The sequence below is a fragment of the Heliangelus exortis genome, chromosome 1, assembly GCF_036169615.1.
Source record: "Heliangelus exortis chromosome 1, bHelExo1.hap1, whole genome shotgun sequence".
Taxonomy (NCBI): domain Eukaryota; kingdom Metazoa; phylum Chordata; class Aves; order Apodiformes; family Trochilidae; genus Heliangelus; species Heliangelus exortis.
The window spans coordinates 117,095,620-117,110,568 of NC_092422.1; positions in this window are offsets into that span (position 1 = coordinate 117,095,620).

Here is a 14,949-nt window from a genome sequence, read left to right on the forward strand (position 1 = left end):
AGGTTTTTCTAAAATGGCCATAAAATGGCACACAGAGAGACAGACAGCATGTAGGAGAGATCTACCTACCTGTCCTACATATTTCAGCAAAACAAATCAAAACATCTGTCAAAACACACAGAGTAGTCTACAATGTGCTAAGCACTCTTTGAGGTGATTGAAAGCTCATACCTCTCACTGAGCTCTTTGGAGAATCAAGCACCATCAGTGTCAAATTCCAAGGTCTGGTGAAGCAAGGAGTCTTTTTTTCTACAAAATCTGATTCTTCTTCCCACTGCCAGCTAGCAGCTTCACCAACCTTTTCTTCTAGTTGGTCAGTCAGAAGGGCCCATCTCTCTCTCCATCTGTTTCTAATCTCAGCTGAAAGCATCACTGGTTTTCATTTCCTGCGGTCTCTTAACATCCTTTTTTTGTACACGACTATTTATTATTTAAAGCAGTGTCTGTATTATTTAATTCACTGCGCATTTTTGGAATATGGTTTCCATGAAATAGGCTGGGCATCATCACTGTGCTGGACTGTGAAATATCAGCACCAAGGGTTGTTCTCTGTTGGAACAGCTTTCTACTACCAAACTGTTCACAGGTTTAGAAGCACCAACTCTAGTTATTCTCAGGTCTATATGAAGTCCATAAACTTATACATATAGAGGGTCTGTGCATAAATGTCTGTCCATGTGTCTATGGTATGTGCCAGGAGGATGCAATAACCTGCCAGATAACCTGTAGAGCCTTCTTGTGGTTGCAGCTTCCTGAAACCTGTGCTGTTTACCATGCATCCTTGGCTGCTCCACCAGCACACCAGGCTATTTCCCAAAGAGCTTTCACATATAGCACTGTGTCTCAGATCCCAGCCATGGTTTTTTCTTCCCTCCATGCCCAAACTTGCCACTTTCTCCCATATTAAGCTACAGGTTTGTGATAAGATGTGTCCAAAGGATGGAACAAGCTGAGTAACCATTTCACAAACCCCTTCAGCCCAAAAGACATTTATTTTGGGGAGACAATGCCTCTGTTATTTCTACATACTGACTGTTCTTTCTGCTGATCCACCAAGGGACTCTTCAGTGACTCCAGCTGAATTTCTGGTCTCAGGTATCAAGGGCTGTTCTGTGATTTCTTTCTTTGTTGGTCTTTCTCTGATTTCTCCTTATGCCACTCCTCTTCCTCTCATTCGGTCATAGGTTTGCCAGAGCCTTGGGCTATGCATGCTCTGTGGATCTGTTTTAGTTCCCTGTCAATTACTGCTCCTTGTTTACGGTAACAGCTCATATCACATTTTATTACCGTGGCTCATGTGCCTTTCACATCATTGCTTCTGAAACACTGAATTTATTCTGAAATGCATCTGGTTTTCAGTCTAGTTCTTCACTATTTCCTAAACCCAGGGGGAAACTGTTGTTAGTTTTGCATATTTTTTGCTGGCTGCAGCTGTGTCCTTGTTCCAGGCTTATGGTTCAAATTTTCGTGATAAAAATGGTCATTTTTTTTCCCTTCTCCTCTCTGACTTTCAAGCCTCTTAGCCACTTTTGCCCCTGCTTTCACTCCCTCCTGAGCCTTAAGTGCCATGCTCCCTTGCCAGCCATTGTGTCTAACACAAAGATGAAATGACCGGGGTGTGTGAAAGCGCTTGCCGACACTTCAATATTATCTTCCCCTGCAGGATATCACAGTTAACCCTGCATCTCCACCAGCCTTTATAACTGCCTTATTTTCATTTTGAGAGGGCTCAGTGCTCACAGCAGCATGGGATTAATACCTCAGCTGCTGCTGGGCATGGGCAGAGGGCCAGCTGCCTCTCCCATCACGTTGCCAAAATGTCTCACACTTGCCCACCTGTGTCACTGCGTGATTAAGGGCAGAGCTGAGCTGTTCATCCCTCTTGCACAGCTCCTTCACATCAGTGTCCCCTTCTGCCAGGGCCTGATTTCCCCTGTGAAGATGAATTTTCTAGAGGGCACATGGGATAATTTTGGAGGAGCTCCTACTACCCCTTTACCAGGAGTGGGGAAGCTCCTGGTTACTGCTTGGCACTTTTAAAAGCCCCACTAAAGCCGGGATGGGAGAAGGAAGGGAAGCAATGTACTGAGTTTATAATGTAAACAGGATTTCAGACTTCCCCAGATGCCTATACTTTTGCCATCTCCAAATGATAAGAAAGCATACGTTAGGTCTCAAAACACAAGATTGTCTTTAAAATTCATGACATGTAAGAACATAAATTTTGAATGTTTTTTTTCACCCTGCACATTCTGGGCTGGGAATGTTTTAGTTGATCTTTCTTTTTCTTTAAGAAAGAAAGCTTTTACCTCAGATGCTGGAGCCTGGAAAATGTGATCTGCCTAGAGATGCTACAGCATAAGAATGGCTCAATGCTCCAATGACTTTGGCAAAACTGAATTTTACTGCTTCAAAGTTCAGGGTCTTGGGATAAGGAAAGATAAAGTAGGGTAGGTCTGGGTGGCAGAAGTAGGAGAAATTCCTAAAAAGCTGAATTTGTTACTGTGGAGAAAAAAGAGTGGCTACTTCTACCTTCAAGAGTTGATGTCTCTCACCAATTCCAGCATCTTGGACTGTTCCTTAAGCAACGCCATGTAACTTGGCTTTCCATGGCTTAGGTGAAGCAGGCAGAAAAAAAAAAACAACCCATAAGAGACTATTGTCCTAAGTGACAGTGTTTTCTCTACAACTAGAGCCCACTCCATCTTACCTTCTGGCAGAAGTCCACAGGAGCTCACCAGTTGTCAGTGTCTGAGTGAGCTGAGAAAGCTGACTTAGGGCAAAGCAAGGTTTCTGTACTCTGTATTCCAGTGTGGCCACTCTAAGGCAGGTGTCAAGGGTTTCAACCACTGCTTGCATCTCCCAATGAGCTTGAAAAAATTCTACACACCAGTAGATACTGGTGCACAATGCACCCTGATACTACCAAATCATGTAGGAAAAGAATCCATCGCAATTTGTGCAATTACAGGAGGCTCTGAAAACCTATGTAATGGAAACTGAGGTGAGTTTGACTGGGCAAAAGTGAGAGAAAAAACATTCAGTTGTGACTGGCCTACGCACTCCATGCATCCTTGGTATAGATTTCCTCCAGAAAGGGTATTTCAAGGATCTGAAAGGGTATAAGTGGACCTTTGGTGTAGCAGCTGTGGAGACCAATGGTATTAAGCAGCTGTCTAGCTTGCCTGGACTTTTGGATGACCCTTCCATTGTAGGCCTGATGAAGATGGAGGAACAAAAGGTGCCAACAGCATCCACTATAATCCATTGCCAGCAATACCAAACCAACAGACTCCCTGCTGCCCGTTCAGAACCTGATACACCAATGAGAGAGCCAAGGAGTCATCAGCAAGGGTCACTAGCCTTCCAACAGTCCAATAAAGCCAATGTGGAAGTCTGATGGGGAATGAAGGATAACTATGGACTGCCATGGCTTGAATGAAGCAACACCACCACTGAGTGCTGATGTGCCTGACATGCTGGGACTTCAGTATGAACTGGAGTCCAAGGCAGCTAAATGCTGTGCTGTGACTGATACTGCCAACACATTTTTCTCCATTCCCTTAGCAACAGAGTGCAGACCCCAGATTGCTTTCACCTGGAGGAGAATCCAGTATACCTGGAATCGACTGCCCCAGGGGTGGAAGAATGGCCCAGCTATCTGCCACAGACCGATCCGAATTGCACTGGAGAAAGGTGAAGCTCTGAAGCCTCTTCAGTCCATCAGTGATATCACTGTGTGGGACAGCACAGCAGAGGAAGCATTTGACAGAAGGAAAAAGAAAATTGATCTTCTGTTGGAAGCCAGGTTCACTGTTAAGGGAAGTCAGGTTGAGGGACCTGCCAGGAGCTACATTTCTCGGAATTAAATGGTAAGATGGGTGCTCCCACATCCCTATGGATGTGGTAAGGTAACAGCTACGTCTCCACCTACCAGTAAGAAAGGGACACAGACCTTCTTGAGCGTTGTAGGTTTCTGGAGGACGCATATGTACAGTGACATTGTGAAGCCTCTCTATAAAGTACTGCAGAAAAGACACAGTTTTGTCTGGGGCCCTGAACAAGTACAGCCATTCAAGCAGTTAAAATGAGAAACTGTACATGTCATGGCCCAGGGCCCTGGGAGTGCAGTCCCAGGCAGTAAGAACCAGACCTCCACTCACTCACCCCTACTCTCCCATGGTGAGGTAAGGAGGCGAAAATCCACCTAAAGGCTTGTTAATCAAGATAAGGACAGGAAGGTTTTCACTCCCCAATTACTCTCACAGGCAAAACCAGACAGACTCATCTTGGGGGAGAAAAATTAATCTATCAGGAGAAAGAAAAAACACAACCAAATTTTAATCCCTTTCTTCCCCCACCTGTCCCTTCTCCCCGGGCCCAAATTACTGCCCCCTACTCAGCGGGGGCAGGAGGGAATGGAGGTTTAGGATCAGGTCACCACACTTTGTTTCTGCCACTCCTTCTTCCTCAGGGGGAGGACTTTTCTTTCTTCAATGAGGGGTCCCTTTCATGGGAGCGAGTCCTTCATGAGCCCCTCCAGCATGAGTCCCTCCCACAGGTGCCGTCCCTCAGGAACTGCTCCAGCCTGGGATGCCCACAGAGTCACAGCTGCTGCGGGAGCAGTCACCTCCTCTGGCACAGGGTCTTCCATGGCTGCAGATCTACACCTGCCCCTCTCCATGATCCCTCACAAGCTGCAGCTCCACGTCTAGCCCTCTGTGGTCCTTCAGGGACTGCTCCACCGCGCTCCTTCGTGGGCTGCAGGGGCACAGCTGCCATCTCACCATGGGCTGCAGGGAAAATCTCTGCTCAGGAACCTCTTCCCCCTCCCTCCTCACTGACCTTGGTAGCTCTACTCCAGCAGAGACTGAGTGAGCAGAGGCCTGGTTGTTACCAGAGGGGCTTACACCGTGACAATGTCCTACTGGTTTATGCTCTCAGTTGCACCCTATATGACTTTGAGTCCTTTCATCTTTAGGCTGAATGCCAAGGAAGGGAAAAAAGCTACTTCTCTGGGAGAGGGTGACAGAGTGTCCACTACAGGAATATCGAGTGATTTGCAAAACTGATGATACATCTGCTTTGTACAAAGCCTGGTGAAAAACAGCCAACCAACCAGGGTAAGTGTTAGGGGTGGAGGGATTAAGCAAGGAGGTCTCCTGTCATGCCCAAGCAATCCTTCTCAGCTTAAGAACAGACTGCACCTATCTGTATCTGCAGGATGGAAAGCTAGAACCATGTATCTAACTCTGGAGGGCATGAATACACAAAGTATGATCTCAGGGAATAAGCTGAAATTATTAATTTGACGTTCAGTCCTGATAAATATAAAGGAAGGGATGAATAAACATGAGTACACAGGAATGGAGAGATCACAGTAAGGAGTCAGAGGGTTAATGAGAACATAGTCAAGGGGGAATTGCTAGATGTGGCTGGCACAAATGCACAAAATGCTGTATCAAATCAATATTGGAATTAATAGGTGTCATGACTTTAAGCAAGTAATGTAGCTGGATAATATTGAAGCATGTTTTGGTCAGCACACTTTAAAAAATACCTAAGCCAAACGGATAGAAATGAGATGAAAGAATCAGTGAATCTGGACTCATCTGGCTTATGAATAGCTCCCCAGTGCTTGGTATAATGCTGATATGAGCAAGTCTCCTAACTCTGGAGTTTAGAGGAATAGGACCTCAGTCCCTCCATAGGGAAAAATGGAGTCAGACATTTCTGATTAGCCACATTTGCAGAAATTGCAGCTCTGTTTACTCGTGGTTTCACATGCTGTGTTCTTGTGCCTGATATATGAATGGAACAACCCCTAACTAATGTTGTTATTGCTATGACTGTGCCTCTTGAAAGGCACATACAAGATTCAGAGAGGGTGAATGGCAGCTATGCAATAGCTTCCTGGACTAAAGACAGGGATACAAAAGTATATAGAAATGGAAGAAAGGTCTGCCTCCAAACCTCTAAATCACTGTCTGGAAGCCCACACTTTCCAGATGCAGTCCAGGCCCTAGGACAATCCTTGCACCTCCTAAGGCTGGCCTGGTGAAGGTGACTCCACAGCAACACCCAAGTCAGACCATTTTCACATATGTGATACCTGTGATATCTGACTGAACCAGCCCCAGTGATGTGAGCTCAGCTTTTTAGACAGATGTTGACAAACTCAGAAAGAGGGAAGACCAAACCAAAAGTGATGAGCCATGCCAGAAGGCACAGATCAATCCAAACTGAAGAAGACAGAGAAAAAGTGTGTGTATATATAATTGTGTGAGCAGCAACTGTCTCTCTTCTTCCATTTATACAGCAGTAGCTGCTATACTATGTTGAGATATCTACTCCAGTATCATGTTACTATGGAGGTAAGCATTGTCTGGCTAGCATCTTGCCAAGAAACAAAATGGGCTGGCAGGGGAAAGAAAGAAATCCCAAGGGACAAGCAAATTAAATAAGCTTGAAGTTAAGGCATAACCTGGATACCTTACAGGTACAGACAGACAGTGTAAGCATGACAGTGAAGTTTTCATTTTTAATTATTTTAAGATGAGTTTGTTACATGGGTCATTGCAGAAAAACCTTGTGAATACAAGCTAAACACAAACCACTGGCTCCTCATTTTGAAAGAGATCTAACATGAACACCTCAACGTAAAAAAGTTGATTTGGGACAAATTATAATTAGGCACCAGTTAACTTGAACTGTTTGTTCTTTCCTTTTCCCTTTCCCTTTCTCTTTCCCTCTCCCTTTCCCTTTCCCTTTCCTTCTTAGTTCCCTGTGCATTAAAAGAAAAGACCTGTGCTGCAGCCCCTGCCACAGAGGCTGGTGGAGGTCTTTCTCCATCCACAGCTGTGTCAGCCTAGATAGTGACTCACCTCACATGGTTTAGATCAGCCTGTTCTGAGCAAATGAAGTGTGATACAGGTCCTACAGCTGTACAGAAGATGAGAGCCTGTTATGCTTGCAAGACAGGTCTTAATTACTAAGTGCAAATTGTTGTTTCATATTTAAGTGCTGGGAGAAAATAAATGAAAGCAGAGGAAATATTCAGTAGCTGCTGGAAAGGACCTACAACACTGAGCCACAAGGAGATATCATTAATTACTTGATTTAGTCCCCTTTGGGCTCAGAAGACTGCAGCAACATAATTACTTTTGTTTGCAGCTGTGAGTTCTGTTTTGACTGAGATATATGTTTTCTACTTAGACCTTAATGATTTTTTGATGTGTTTCTTTTTGGTAGGGGAATTAATTGCCTGCAATTTACCTGGAGCTTTTACTTCGATCCACATGTCAATCATTCTTGGTTTATTGTGTCTCAAAGACAGCAGGAGAAATAAGGACTACTAAGCAATCCTTCCAGCATAGACAGTCACTCAGGACTACAGCTGTTAAATGACAGCACAAGCAGGTATATGATAATCAGCATTTGAATTCCATCAAAAAAAGTACCCTGAAGTATATTTCAGGGTCCTAATAATAATAATCCTGTCACTGGACTGGATTCCAGAGAAAATACATCCTACTAGAGACCAGCTTTTTCATTCTCTTCACTTGTTCAGAATTTTCTACTGAAAATCTTGAAGAGCTCAGAGAAAGATTATAGAAATTACTGAGAGACCAAGTTACTAAGAAATAGTAAAGTAAACCAGTATCTTTTCCACAGATAAAATACAGACTGGCAAGAGGCCCTAACTCATGATGACACCCCCTAACCCCAGTCCAAATGCATGACTAGAGCTGTCAGGTGGTGCCTTATGAGGGCAGGATAGTGGTGAAGTTTGACCATATGTCTGAGTTTCCTGAAATTTGAAAGATACTATGCGCCTAGAGACTTGCTTCAAAAGAAGTTTGTGACTCTCCTAAAAATAGCTTAGCCTTAAGAATCCTCCACATCCATACCTGTTTGCCATCGAGGGAGGATCAAAAGGGAGCATCAGTAGTTGCAGTCACTCTTTGAGCTAGGACTCAGAATGCAGGTCTGCCTGTGCTGTCCTTCTTGCTCCTTCCACCTCATCAAAAAAATAATAACGTATGCAGAACACTGTTTGGTCACCTCTCCATTGTGTTTTGACACTGCTACCCATATCTTGGCAGTTTATATTTAGCCATAGAGGAGGTGAAATAAAAAGAGAAGGGAAGAGGAAGGAGTTGAGAAGAAACTAACAATTTCTAAAACTGTAAAAGCTGGCAGGCTTTGGCTTTATGGCATCATGGTGGATGGCTGCACACTGAAGAGCTGTTTTTAGCAATACTATCAGCAATTTCCCATCCAGCTGGGAAAGATTTTTTGTTAATACACATCATGATTTTAATAGCATGTGTGTAGGTGGGGAAGAATTGGATTTTTTTAAACTTTATAATCAAGGTGAGAGGAGGCAGGCACAGTACACGAGAAACACGCAGTGTCAAAATACTCTCACCTATTATCCCCCAGGTCACACTGGCAGATCCTTCCCACCTCCCACTTACTGGCTGGTCTTAAAGTTGAGAACTGTACCCTGTCCTGAGCACTTGGCTTTTTTTTAATTACTTACTGTAAAAAGTCAGCTAAAGGTGGAAAGGAAGTACTGAATGTATCTGTTAATACCAGAGGTTAAAAGTGATTGCTCACTCTTTATATCCACAAAACATGCAGACCTCACTGTAAATTGGGCCTATGGAAGGGAATCTAAACAGTGTATAAGATGAAAAGGAATGTGCAAAGAGGGAAAAACTATCAAATACAAGGCAAATAGTTCTACTGTTAATACATTTAAATCCAATAATAAAAAACTGGAGCTTTGCACTCTGGTAACCTGGGTTTAAAGCACAGCCTGCTTCATCTTCACAAGAATGTTTTCACTCTCCCCTAATGACAAGGAGTCTGGCTCCAGTGCTGCTTCTTGCTGCACTTTGCCCAGTGGCTGCAGAAAGGGGCTATCGCCCCTACCCCAACTGAGCTTTCTTGCTACTTCCTTGTGTTAGCTCTAAGCTTCCTTGCATTAGCTAAGGTTGTGAAACTGTGGGCTGAGGTGAATGAACCAGCTGATCTGTACCAAACTGACACAGTAAAAAAGCAAATTGTTTTATCACGTTGATCTGGTGTGACCTTGCAAGATCTTAAACAAATGATGGAGCATGAGGCATGGGAGAGATTGCTGGTGTCATGCAAGATTAAGTCAGTCCAGGAATCCCCTACCATCATCAACAGAAAGCCCAACTGAGTGGTCATCCATTACTCAAAGACACTTAGAATTTTCTTCCTCTGTAAAGTAAGGGGAAGAATGATTGAAAACTCCCGTGGTGCCACTCCCGTAAGTAATACTAAAATGTTAGGTCCTGCTGTGCTATGGACTCCTCTGCACTCACCATGAGGAGGGACAGTAATCCATTCATCCTGCCAACCATTCACTAAATGGACCTCTCCAGATACAGCATGGCATATGATATCTCCAGGTATGGCAGAAGCATCTTGGTTTCTGTGTTTCTGTGTCAGACATATTTGGTTAGGACAACATAAACTTTCTAACTCTTCCCATGTGGCTCTAATATGTGAAGTGTTTTGTGGTGGCTCCATAGCCTTGGCCCTAAATCTTTCTTTACCTCTGCAGGCTCCCTGTTATTTCATCAGCAAACACAGATTCAACCACCACTGCCATACTGACAAACAGAACAGACTGGTGTCAGTTTCCTGTCCAAACTAACATCTCAGCTTTTATCAGACAGAATTTTGGGGCTAAGTAGCTGTCAACTTAAATTCAGTATGGCCAAAACAGAAAGCTGATTTTTTTCCCCATCCTGTTCCCCCCTCCTTCTCTATTATTCCTTCTACCCAAATCAATCTTGAAAACCTATGCCCTTCTTCTAACATCGTTATCTTTTCTTAGTCATCTTTCTCTCACCCAGGAGCATCTCAGCATGATAGCAAGGGGGTGCAAATATGGTGTTTTGTACTCAAGTTATTTTAATGTAGTATCAGAAAGACTGTGATTTATGGCCTTACATATATCCTGGTATTTTGTGTGTAATTGTTCCTAGAAGTTGTTGAAGCCAACTTAATCCAGCTACCTTTCCTGAGGTAAAAGAGAACCCAAAAAAATTATAATGACCCCTCTCTTCCAGAATTCTCCCAGAGCTCAGCAAACAGTTTTAGGGGGTTTCCTTGCTGGATGAGTCTAGTGTGGAGGCTGTGTGAGCAAATGCCTTAGAGGAAGCTACAACACAATAGTGGTTTAAGAAGATTAATGACTGGATTCCTTAAAAGCTGCTTACGGGAGAGGTGATCTTATGTGTAAGCCAAAGACAATTAATTAAAATGGGTCAATTAGCCTGTCAAATGCAACATGTATCCAGAGTTCAAGCATGTATGTATTAACACCAGAAATTGTAAAATATAGGGCGTAGGAAGACCTAATTGAAACATATAGGCCAGATGAAGAATGAGTTGGTGAAGAGGTAGAATATCTCCTTCAGCTTCCATGAGCCCCACACTTGTGAAAAGGTAAATGCTGATATGTTGAGTGCTGTCATGGGTGTAAATCATAGCAGCTATCTGCATCTACAGTGTCCTACTGTAACACAGTCAGAACAAACTACAGAAACCAAAAAACGGGCAACCTAACACTGAAACAAAGCCATTTCTTGAGTGGGGGAGTCAAATACCAACTCTGTGAGCAAAGAAGGAATTCTAAGGAACTTGTGTCTTTTTTCCTGCTAAATAATATAATGGCATCAGTAGCATTAGAACAGGAAAACCTTAAAACATTGGGGGGGTTATCAGCACAGACTGAATGAATGCACAAATCCCTGGAAAGAAAAAATTTGGTGTGCCTAAACTAAATGTGGTGATCGAAATACTAAGTCAGTCTGTTATGGGAAATATTTTAAAGAATAGACTGTTGAGAACTGGGAACCTTCTTTGTCTATCAGTCACTCAAAATACATTTCCTTCCAAATATGTCTAGAATCTGCACATGCATCAATGTATGTAAATTCAGAGATGAAAGCAATAATTCATACTGGAAGGAAACCATAATGCATTGCAAGTATGAATGCCAATCATCCTCCATAGGTTATTTTGCTGAGCAACAAACAGGAACAGTACACGTACCTTATCAAAACTGAACATTTCAGAAGGCATACAGCCTAGGCATCCTAATGTTCAAGAAGAATGAGAACTCTGGGTGTACAGCTTTTCTGTAAGCTCACAGCAGTTGCAAGGCAGGGCAAGAATGGGGAGTTTAGACATGCCTTCAAAAAATGCTGGGCTCATAAGGAGGTCAAAATCTGTACTGTCTGGAGGACAAAAGTAAGGAGCCTTTGATGAATCATCTGAACTCCTACAGTTTGGATACACCAGTATCCAAACTTAATACCAAATAAATTAGCATTTGAATCTGTTATACCTATTCGCCTTCAAATCTGCCAAGAGGTAAAACCATGACTGAAATAGGTGACAAATGAGTGAAAGGTAGAGTACTCAGGTTTGAGTGCATGTTATTTAATAACTGGTGGGTTCTTGCTGTTATCATCTGCACAAGGATTTATAGTTTGATTTAACGTAAAGGAAAGAGAAAATAATTCTCAAAAATACAGAAAACTGAATGCCATTAGGAAGAAACTATGAAAATACTCCATATGATTTATCAGTTTGAACGTGTTCCTAAAGCTGGAGCCAAAGACTAAATGTGATTTTCCTTGTGGATAGAGATGAGCACTATGTGACGCACATGAGTGGGCTATGCAATTATTTGCTAATCACTTAGAAGAACAATGGAAAGAATTTTTTTTAATTCCTTTGCTTTAATGTAAATCTAATGTATTACAACAAGGGCAAGTGTAAAGTCTTGCGTTTAGGAAAGAACAGCCCCAAGTACCAGTATAGGTTGGGGACTGAGCTGTTGGAGAGCAGCACAGGTGAAAGTGACCTGGGGGTACTGGTGGATGGAAGGATGACCATGAGCCAGCAATGTGCCCTTGTGGCCAAGAAGGCCAATGGCATCCTGGGGTGCATCAGAAGGGGGGTGGTTAGTGGGTAGAGAGAAGTTCTCTTCCTCTGCTCTGCCCTGGTAAGGCCACATCTGGAATAGTGTCCAGTTCTGGGCCCCTCAGTTCAAGAACAGGGAACTGCTTGAGAGAGTCCAGTGCAGAGTGACCAGGATGATGAAAGAAGTGGAAAATGTCCCTTAGGAGGAAAGGCTGAGGGAGCTGGGTCTCTTCAGCTTGGAGAAGAGGAGATCAATGGGTGACCTCATTACTGTTTATAAATATGTAAAGGGCAAGTGCCAGGAGGATGGAGCCAGGCTCTTTTCAGTTATGTCCAATGACAGGACAAGGGGCGATGAGTATAAGCTTGAGTACAGAAGGTTCCACATAAGCAGATGGAAAACTTTTTCACTGTGAGGGTGACAGAACACTGGCACAGGCTGCCCATGGAGGTTGTGGAGTCTCCTTCCTTGAAGACATTCAAAACTCACCTAGATGCATTCCTGTGTGACCTCCTGTAGGTGACCCTACTTTAGCAGGGAGGGTTGGACTCAATGATCTTTCAAGGTCCCTTCCAACCCCTAACTTTCTATGATTCTATGATTCCTAGATTTGGACAATAAAGCATGGCTTTATGACACAAATGAGATAAGAAAGCACACTGGTCTGGTGTATCTCACCTAGAAGGCAGTGGGTCAGCCTGAGAGAGATTTGAACTGCAATGTGGCATCATGATCTCCACAAGGTATTTAAAAAAATTCCTTCTGCAGCTTCTTGGGAAACTCATTTGGTTCAATGGCCACCACAGAAAGCTTGAGATGTAGGACAGCTGCATTTAATTCTTCACTGACAATGGCATCAAACTGACCAAGGTTAGGATAGACTTTTGCTGATAGTCTGGCCATTATCAAGCTCTCACTCACATAGTTGCTAATGCACTAACTTAATCCCCCAGCCCAGCCAGGCTGCTATAGCTTCTTCCAAAGATTAGAACCTGATTCACCAAATTTTCAGACATGGCGTCCCATGGCCCCATCTGTTCCTTTCCTGCATGCAGCCTGCCCTGTGCTTCAGTTCTGCACATGCATTTCCTGGCACTTGTGTGACCATACCCTGCTTCTGTTTCCCAGGCTCTACTTCTCCCATCTGCTACTCAGGCTGAGACGACCTTCTCTTCATCCCTAAATGTCAGTCTGAACAGATCCTTCCTCATGTTCATATTCATTCCTGCAGGAAAACCATTGGACCACATTTCCATCACTCAGTTTTGTGGTCTAGAGAGACGCTGTGTATATGACAGACTGCTCTGAAGCTATGGGAACAGAACAGCTTAAGCAGGTGAGGTGAAAAAAATAGATATCCTTTCCAAAGCAGAACTTAAAAGACTTGTGCAATAACAAGAAAAGGAAACAATCATCAGTGTGATAAGATGAGGACTCAGGGCATCCTGGCTCTTGTTTTTCCTTAGAACAGCGTTTCTCTGGTCATCTCTTGCTTGAGACGCCATATATTTTGGATTACAATGGACCAAGGAGCCTGGCAAAGCTAAGTGGGAGACTGACCCTTAAAATGTAATAAATGTGACTTCTCTGGGTTTTCAATTGAAAGAAGTGAAGCTGAACAGACTTGAGTCACTGGCAAATTCTGTATATAGGACAGGAGTGGAGGACAGTGACAGATATTTTGGGCTAATTTGAGTCAATGGGAAGACTGAATGTCACTTCCAAATGTTTAGAAGATGGTTCTTGTACAAATTAAAATGCAAGTGACATTTAAAAAAAAAAAAAAATAATTGGTATTTTCCCAGAATCACAGATTCATACTTGGAAAGGACCTTAAAGATCACCTAATTAAAACCCCCCCCGCTATGGGCAGGGAAACCTCCCACAAGATCAGGTTACTCAAAGACCCATCCATCCTGGCCTTGAGCACTTCCATGGTTAGCCACAACTTCCCTGGGCAACCTGTGCCAGTGTCTCACCAGCTGTACAGTGAATAATTTCCTCCTAATATATAGGAGGAAACTCTTCCATTTTCAACCCATTACCCATTGTCCTGTCACTCCATGCCCTTGTAAAAAGTCCCTCCCCAGATTTCCTGTAGGCCCCTTCAGGTACTGGAAGGCTGCTGTAAGGTATCTTTGGAGCCTTCTCTTCTCCAAGGTGAAAAACCCCAACTCTCTCAGCCCGGCTTTACAGGAGAGGTGCTTCAGCCCTCTGATCACTTCCTGGCCCTCCTCTTTTCAAAGCAAACATTTGCTATTTTAATGTACATTTAGACATTTATTAGAATATATTTATAAATATTTTAACACTGTTTTGAACCTCTAAACTGGAAAATAATTAATTCCTGTCACCCAAAGCAAAAAATATGCTATTATACACTTAAGAGTTAGGCTAAATTTGGCCTGATGTGGATAGCGGGCATTCTCATTTTCCTGACCACTTGAAGCAATGGCATTTTATAGGATTACACACAGCACACAAATTGCAGAGGGACAGGCTTTATGTTCAGTGTTGTGTTGCAGATCAGCACTGCACTAACTTCTTAACTGGAAAAGCACCCTATAAATATCCACTACCTGGAGAAAGCAGGTGGGATAGCAAGGATTTGAAGCCCCTGAGACAACTCAGTACAATACAATCCAGGCACTACAAACCAAATTCCTGTTTGGTATATCTTGTTAGCATAAAGAAAATCCCTGACTGAGAGACTGAACAAGAGCTGAGGAATGAATAATACAGCTGTCTTTCCTGGCATGGAGAAACGATTTTTTAACTTCTAGGACTGATTGGAATTTCATTGCTAACATTTCTGCCAGGCTTCCTTTCACTGAAGCATCAAGACCATGATGGAATATTTCATAGGATACTGGCCAAGGAGTCATATTGGTCCAATATGCCTTCAATTTGTTCTTAAGATAAAGTGGGGAAAAGGCATGAACTAAGAGGGGAAGCATGAAACGAAGGCACAA